Genomic DNA, 9,071 nt, shown 5'->3' on the forward strand with positions numbered 1-9,071 from the left:
TTGTCAGAATTGAGCTAAGTTAGTGCTACTTGGGGTTTTGGCTCTGTCTAGAATAATGGCCTTAGAAATCAAAGTTCATACATAGTATAGCAGAAAAATTAAAAGATTTATGAAACCTGATCTGAGATTCCAAATCTGGCAGTAATTTACTCTGTGACTGTGTGAGTCAATTACTCTCTCATGCCGCTAATATCCCCAACTCAGTATTTAAGGAGCTTCCAGTGCCAAACTTCTCTGTCACTTTAGCCCTGGGCCCAGAGGAAGAATTGAAAACATCCTTTCCCTGAGGACCAGATGGCTTTCTGTTTCCTTTCACAGATGCACCTGCTCTTTGTCTTCTTGGCCTGTGCTTTACTACGATGAGGATGATGAGTCTGGACAACAGCCATCTTGGAAGCTTCTTATCTCTTGGGCACTGCAACCAGACTTAGCACATTGCCCTGCACCTGGGACAGGAGGTGCTGTTAGTGGACTTTGGGTCTCTAGAAGAATGACCAAGAGGGTGTCTTTGTGTGAAAAAGGGAACTTGTTGGGAAAAGGGGCAGAGTGTATGGAAATCTCTGAAATGCAAATTATCAACTCAAGACTTGTATTTCTCTTGAAGCAGCATGAAGAGAGCAATTAACTTGGATAAAATCAAGGAAGTCTTTTGGAGGGGCAGGAGTTGCAGCCAAACCTGTATTTTTATCTAGGCTTCAGTTCTTACTGCTGCAAGAGTTGGGCTACTTACTCTGAGTGTGTTTACACTTAGCCAAACTTGGGATCATAATCCTAATTATGGAGTTGTAAAGATTAAGTGAGACGGCGTACTGAAAACGCTTTTGTTAAAGGCCCATATTTTTTTTTCTCCTGCACGAATAAGAAGAAATAAGTTAAGGGAGATTATGGGTGCCATCCAAAAAAAGCCCAGAGCTCTAGACCAGAGGCTGTGAAAAACTAAGCTTATTCTAATCCTTTGCAACACTGTTGTATCTCCTAGACATTAGATGAAAAGGCCCGTCAGCACCACCTGGAGGAGAACATGAGTAATGCATGGGAAAAGTTGATTCTCAGTTTAGAAAATGGGGAAAGTTTAATTTCTTACTGGTACAGCATTCATTCATTCTGAAATACCTACTACGTTTCAGGTATAGGGTGCAGCAATAAGGAAAACACAAAATTCCTGTTCCTGTGAAAGTCACACTCTAGTGGGAAAAGACGATCAGATGTATAATCTGGATGAGGATAAGTGCGATGAAGAAAAGCAGGGAAAGTGGAAAAGAGAGCTGCTTTAGGTGGGTACTGTGGGCCTCTATGATAAAGGTACATTTTATTAGAGTCTTGATGGAGTGAGAGAGAACCATGTGGATTTCTAGGGCAAGAACATACCAGACATGAAAAATAAAGTACGAAGGCCCTTTGGTGGAGCATCCTTAGTCTGTTTAAACACACACACACAGGGCTTCCCTGGTGGCGCAATGGTTGAGAGTCCGCCTGCCAACAGGGGACACGGGTTCGTGCCCCGGTCCGGGAAGATCCTACATGCCGTGGAGCAGCTAGGCCCGTGAGCCATGGCCGCTGAGCCTGCGCGTCCGGAGCCTGTGCTCCACAATGGGAGAGGCCACAACAGTGAGAGGCCCGCGTACCGCGCAAAAAAACAAACAAAAAAAAACACACACACACACACAGCATAGAGGCCTAAATGGCTGGAACAGAGTGGACCAAGGAGGAGAGTAGTAGATTGAAGGTTGAAGGTTGAAGAGGTGGCTGAGGACAAGATTGTGTAGATTATCAAAACAACTCTGAAGACAATGACATTTTAGGTTACTCTGAGGTCAGGAAGAGAGGTAATCTTCAAAGCCAGATAGATGGGGTGTTGTGTTCAACTTTAAAAGTGGCTAAAACTGGGAGAGGGCATGTCTGGTCACCAGTCCTACTTAGATGGGCCAATGGAAAGAAATTTGTGGAAGTGCTAAATGGGTACTTACTCATTCTGACCTCTTTCTAATGTACTGTCTTATACTCTAGAGGCTGGAAAGTTAAAACTACATGTCTCACACTTCCTTGAAACCAAGGTTCTGAATGTAATTTATTTTGCCAGATGCACAAACAAGGATATGGAAGGAGGAAATGATTCAGGGGTCATCTTCAGCAACTTTGTTGTTCCTGCAAAAGTATAGAGCCCTTAGGTTTCCCTCCAGTGGTATTCCAATATCCATCAATAGTTGTGTGGATGTTGAAGGGACTCCTGATCCATAAATAACCATTAGTGATAAATGTTCTTGTAGTCAGCCTATGCTGGCCTCCTGGTTCCTCGTCTTCCTGATGGTGGCAGAGGTAGTGGCTCCCATAGTGGACCAATCTGGGAGTCTTTCCTGGCGGTCCAGCCTAAAGCCCACTTGCCCAGCTTTCTAACTCCTTTGTAAGCACCTAATTTACAGGTATTGAATTCTTTTCTACTTAAAATAGGTGGAAGGGTTTTGTTTCCTGCAGTTACTGAACCCTAACTGATACAGTATTTGGTTCCAAATTTGGTTAGAGACAGTAGGCCCTCAAAGATGGGATTCTTGATTAGTTATGACTAAGTTGGATTTGAAGGAAATGAGAATCTAGTTGCCATTGAAAATGGTAAGGTAGTAGGCAAAGATGACTTAAATCTGTGGTCGCATTGAATGAATTGTCTTTTGGATAAAAGACTTTGATAGACCAAGTGGCTGCCACAACAGACCATCATGTAAGAAATGAAGAGTTAAATGGTGGTGGCTTATGCTAGAGAGATTAAAGAAAGAAAATGAAAGGCTCAGGAGTTTATAATTTTCAGCTCAAAGCTGTCTCTTGTAGCCACAAGGCTGATGTACATGAAAATCAAGGAAAGATTCTGGATTGTTGAATTACAACATAAGTTAAATTCTTAGCTTACCAGGTCTCTTATATGAAAGTTAGGACGTTGTTTAGGAAAGAGTAAGATGTGAAATGGCGACATGTGATTAGATTTGGGTAAATCCTAGTGTTCTGAACCCACAGACTCCACTTAGCTTCTCTTACCAGCAGAAGCAGCCCTCCTCACTCCTCCCTGCCTTGATAGGGCTGGTCCTGTCTTCCCCCATTGATAGGGCTGGTCCTGCCCTCCCCCCACCCCTGTTGATAGGGCTGGTCCTATCCTCCCCCTGTTGATAGGGCTGGTCCTGTCTTCCCCCATTGATAGGGCTGGTCCTGTCCTCCCCCCGTTGATAGGGCTGGTCCTATCCTCCCCCTGTTGATAGGGCTGGTCCTGTCTTCTCCCATTGATTGGGCTGGTCCTGTCCTCCCCCCCCCCCCCCGTTGATAGGGCTGGTCCTAACCTCCCCCCCCCCCCCCCGTTGATAGGGCTGGTCCTATCCTCCCCCCCGTTGATAGGGCTGGTCCTGTGTTCCCCCCCCCCCCCCCCCCGTTGATAGGGCAACTTACCTGCGGTAGTTGTCTTGAAAGGGAAGGCTTTTGTGTCCCTTCTCATGTACTTCTCATGTCCCACCCACTACCCCTTATTGCTACCAAATCTGTGACTAGAGTCAGATCCCAGTATGCTTCAGAAAGGCAACCACAAAATCTGACCTGAGAGAAAGAAAGGTTACAGAATTGTGAGATTTTGCTAATTTGAATCAGCAGAAACCTGAGGAATGTGTGTGGACTGGATTCTAAAGGTATTAGACCAGGAAGAAAAGAACAATTTTATTTTCATTTGAGTTGAACTTATTCATATGGGCATTCTAGAGATTCTGGAACAGTATACTGACTTTAGCAGCTAAGAGTAGCTTTTAGCTGGTTGGTTGGATGAAACCTGGACTTAACAGTGGTCTACACTCAAATTGAAATGCTAAAAATTCCTTAGTATAGCATTAGAAGATGAATCCAGAAACATGAAGATAGAAGTGTTGGTATAGATTTATCATATGTGTGACCTACTCATCTCCTAATTTTGCCCTCTAAAATTGCTCAGAGGACATTCCTTTCACAAAGGAATCGGAAAGTACATAGATAAAGGGAACACCTTACCTTGAAAGTGCTGTAATGTATATCCTCTATAGTCGGAAGTGAAGCTAAGAGATGCTGCCATTGAAATAGAATCCCTGATATCAGTCGGTATGATGGAGATCCTGGAGTGGCAGGGGCCAAGGGGCAGTACCAAGGCAACAGAGCAGGAATACTTGGTTTGTATACACAAAGCAAATCTCCAGGTCTGGCAAAGTGAGGCCTGTTTTTTTTTTTTTTTTTTTTTTTTTTCTGTACGCGGGCCTCTCACTGCTGTGGCCTCTCCCGTTGCGGAGCACAGGCTCCGGACACACAGGCTCCGTGGCCATGGCTCGCGGGCCCAGCCGCTCCGCGGCATGTGGGATCTTCCCGGACCGGGGCACGAACCCGTGTCCCCTGCATCGGCAGGCGGACTCTCAACCACTGCGCCACCAGGGAAGCCCGTGAGGCCTGTTTTAAGTCACCAAAATGGAGAGTTATGGACACTCACTAAATTCTCAGACCCAAAGCCCTTGAGTAAAGGAATGCTGAGTACCCTGGAGAAAGCACCCAGCAATATTACCATAACTAAATTGTAAATTTTCTAATCTTCCCCAAAGGAATCTTAAGTCAATTAACTATGTTCCTGTGCTTAGGGAGATGGAAATACCCAGGCCTTTAGGGAATACTTGGAAACCGACCCTAAGCCAGTACTAATCTCAAGGGACCTAAAAGGTCTTTGTGGATCACTAGTTAAAAATAGAGGCCTTTGGGGTGTTATGGGTTGAAAATTCATATGTTGGAGTCCTAATCCCCAATACCTCAGAATGTTACCTTATTTGGAAATTGGGTTGTTGCAGATGTAATTAAGATGAGGTTATACCAGAGTAGGGTGGGCCCCTAATCCAATACGATTGGTGCCATATAAAAAGGGGAAATTTGGACAAAGAGTCACTCATACAGGGAGAATGCCATGTGAAGATGAAGACAGAGATCGGGGTGATGCAGCAGAAGCCAATGAATGCCAAAGATTGCCAGCAAACCATCAGAAGCTAGGGGAGAGGCATGGAACAGATTCTCCCTTACAGCCCTCAGCAGGAACCAACCCTATCAACACCTTGATCTTGGACTTCTAGTCTCCAGAACTGTGAGACAATAAATTTGTAATGCTTAAGCCAGCCAATTTGTGGTACTTTGTTATGGCATACCTAGCAAACTAATACACAGGGATCATGTAACTTAAAAGGAATCTTGGCCTGTATCTATCTCACATATTCATCCTGTGGTTATTTCCCAGTTCCTCTAAGCACAGTTGTAATAGATGTATTTGGCACCTGGCAGAATCTTCACGTTGACCGGTAGAGTGAAAGCTATTGTGGTAAGAAGAGCAGAGGAAAGCCCCTTGCACAGTCCTACACCAGAATCATAAGCCAGAAGAAATAGTGCATCCCTGAGGGCATGATAAATATTACCGCCACCATCCAAGACTGAGAAGTTCCACAGTGGTGATCCCTATCATATCTACATTTAAATTATTTGCCCGGTAGAAGACATGACATGTAGCTGTTATTTCAGATATAATCACTTTGAAGCAAGTCAACACCTGCCCCAGCACCTGCAGCCATGCAACTACTGACCTGGGATATGCTTTTTTTCTGTAGCCCAAATAGCAGAAAACATGAAAAGCAGATGACTTTTACCTGTCGAGGTCAACAGTACCACTTACTGTCCTACCTCTGGGTGGTATCACCTCTCCAGCTCTGCTGAAATCTAATGTGCAGGCACTTCAATCATTTCATATTTCCCAGAACATCACTCTGTATGTGATGGCATGTTTTTGGACATAATAAGCAAGAAGTAGCAGGTATCTAAATGCCTTGGTAAAACACATGTGTTCTGGAGGATAGGGGATAGTCCCTGTGGAAGCTTAAGGGAATTTTCAGCTCCATGAAATTTTTCGGGATCCAGAGCAGGAGTCTGGAGGATGGCAGTTTATCTAAAGTGACTGATGAGCTGTTGCACTGTACACCCCCCACCACTAAGAAAAGTCCTGAGCATTTGGTGGATTTCTTGATTTGGGAGGTAGTGTACCCCGTTTGATTATGCTGCGCTGACCCAATTTCCAAGTAACCCACAAGGGCTACTAGCTTTGATGGGCCCAGAGAAAGAGGATGGTCACCAGTTGGTACAGGCTGCAATGTAAGCAGTTGGAATTTTATGACCTAGCAGATCCAGTGGTGTGCAAAATCCCTTGGCAAATGAGGCTACTGTACACACACTGTGGCAAACATCCATAAGAGAAAAACAGCACAGGGCCATCAGATTTCGGAGCCAAGCCAGGCTATTTTTGGCAATGGCAATTCTTTTGAGAAGCTGATGTTGGCTTACAGCTGAGCCCTGCTCCATGCTCTGGAGGGACCAGCTGGGCACTTAATATCAGATCAGATCCCTCCCATCACAGAGAAGGCAGGGATTTGTCCTCACTGGAAAAGACACACAAGATATGAATTGTTTCCATGTATGCCAAGCCTAAAATATTCATGAAGAATCAACTTTAAATGAGAAAAATAACAATTATCAAGCCAAAGACATCCATCCCCCCATTATTCTAAATTTGACTATATGTTCACTTTGAGAAGCATAGTGGTTAAGAGGACAGACAGCAGAGCCAGAATGCCTGAGTAGGAATTCTAACTCCACCATTTATTTAAGTAGCTTATAACCTTGGGCAAATTATTTAACCTTTCTGTCTCCGTTTCTTCATTTGGGGCTATGAGGATTAAATGAATGCACATGACAGTGCCTGGCCTGTAGTAAGAGCTATATGTATTAGCTAGTATCATCCTTTTCATTTATTATTATCATGCTCATCATCATCATCATTGTTACTATCCATGAACTTACTGAATGTCTATTCATGTAGTATTCCACACAACACTGCCTCTCATCAAGTGAGGCAATGGGCTAAGACCCACGGGATCATCCAAAGCAGCTGGCCTCACACAACAGTCAAATGGCACTATTGGAAGACAGTGTCTCATGCAGTGGAAGTTCTGTCCTATAGGATGAGGTATACGTTCTGAAACAGTGACCTGTATATAACCCATTCACAAAAGTTTTGCTTCTTGCCCCTGTGACTTTGGTCTTTGTTAGTTTAGAAGTCTCAATACCCAGAGGAGAAGTACTTCCACCAGGACACATAACGAGTCCATTGAACTGGAAGTTTTTTGGCCAGTTTGGGCTCCTCATCCGCTGAACCAATAGCCTAAAAGGGGGCAGTTGTGTTAGATGGAGAGATTGATCCTGATTATCAAGGGAGATAGGTTTGTTGTTGCTCAATGGGAGCAGGAAGGAGTGTGTCTGGAACTTAAAGGGTGCTCTGGGCTACTTCTAGTACTGCTGTATGCAGGAGTCAAGGTTAAAAGGCTATTCCAGGGAAGGCTTAATTCCTTTAGGAATGAAGATTTGGGTCACCACACCAGATAAAGAGCCTCATCCGGCTGAGGTACTGGCTGTGAAAATGAACTTCATAAGTAGCAGAGAAAGATATTTATGAATCTAAGTAATTCCTGAAAGGTGGAGAGATGAGGACTATATTAGCGTTTCGTATTTTTCCCTTGCTCTGGTATGTATATATTTATAGATATTATCCCATTTCTTCCCCTCCCACATTTTCCCTAGTATCATAAAGTGTGTTGGTAAGTTGATCAGTTAATCATTAGGTTACAGGTTGTTGAGACAGGATCGTAACTGAACTGGAATGAATATCACCCAGAGCTGGATACATGACTAATGAGATTTTGGATCTCTCCTTTTAGGGAGGGTGAAATTGTGTAGATGTGGTGAATTGCTTGTCAGCATCCATTCCAATCTCTTTCTCATAGTGCCAAGGCCAGAGTTAAATGCTACACTTCCCAGAATCCCTTGCAGTTAACATTCTGCATGCAAATTAGGGTTTATAAATTGCATCCGTTTATATAAGAGTTGGGAGGAGAAAGTAAGGCAAAGGCCATCTCCCAGCTGTGTGGTTGTTGCTTCATGTTTGTGGCAACCTTGAGTTACTTCAGCGGCACTCCAATGTCCAAGCACTACTTTCCTGAGGTTGAAAAGCAGTGGTGGCAGCAGCAGAGGTAGATTTCTGATCCCTGGTCCTTAGGTTAGAGCCACATGGTGTGTGTGTTTTTTAACCATCTTATTTCTTTATGGAGATATAACTCACATAACATGAAATTCACCATTTTACTTTTATTTTTTTGGCCGCACCGTGCGGCATGCAGGACCTTACTTCCCTGACCAGGGATCGAACCTGTGCCCCCATGCAGTGGAAGCGCAGAGTCTTAACCACTGGACTGCTAGGGAAGTCCTGAAATTCACCATTTTAAAGTGTGCAACTCAGTAGATTTTAGATATATTCACAAAGTTGTGCAACTATCACTACTGTCTAATTCCAGATGATTGCCATCCCCCCCCGAAAGAAACCTATTATCAGTCAGTCGCATTTCCCCCCTCCCTCCAGCCCTGACAACCACTAATCTACTTTCTCTATGAAATTTGCCTATTCTGGACATTTTGTATAATCATACAAAATGACTTTTGTATATGACCTCTTTCACTCGGCATAAGGTTTTCAAGGTTCATCCACATTGTAGCATGTATCAGTATTTCATTCCTTTTTTTTTTTGGATGAATAATTAATATTCCATTGAATATTGTAAGGATTTTGTATGGATATACTACATTTTGTTTATCCACTTGTCAGTTGATGGATATTTAGATTGTTTCCACTTTTTGGCTATTGTGATTAATGCTGCTATGAATATTGGTATACAGATATCTTCAAGCCCCTGGTTTCAGTTCTTTTGGGTATATACCCCAGAAGCGGAGTTACTGGATCATATGGAAATTTTATGTTTAATTTTTTGAGGAACTACCATCCTCTTTCCATAGAGGCTATACCATTTTACCTACCAGCAATACACAAGGGTACCAATTTCTCCACATCCTTGTCAACACTTGCTATTGTGTCTTTTTCGTTATAGTCATCCTACGGGGCATAAAGTGGTACCTCATTGTGGCTTTGATTTACATTTCCCTAATGACTAATG

This window comes from Mesoplodon bidens (genome assembly GCF_964165515.1).
Source record: "Mesoplodon bidens genome assembly, chromosome: 2".
NCBI classification, from domain to species: Eukaryota; Metazoa; Chordata; class Mammalia; order Artiodactyla; family Ziphiidae; genus Mesoplodon; species Mesoplodon bidens.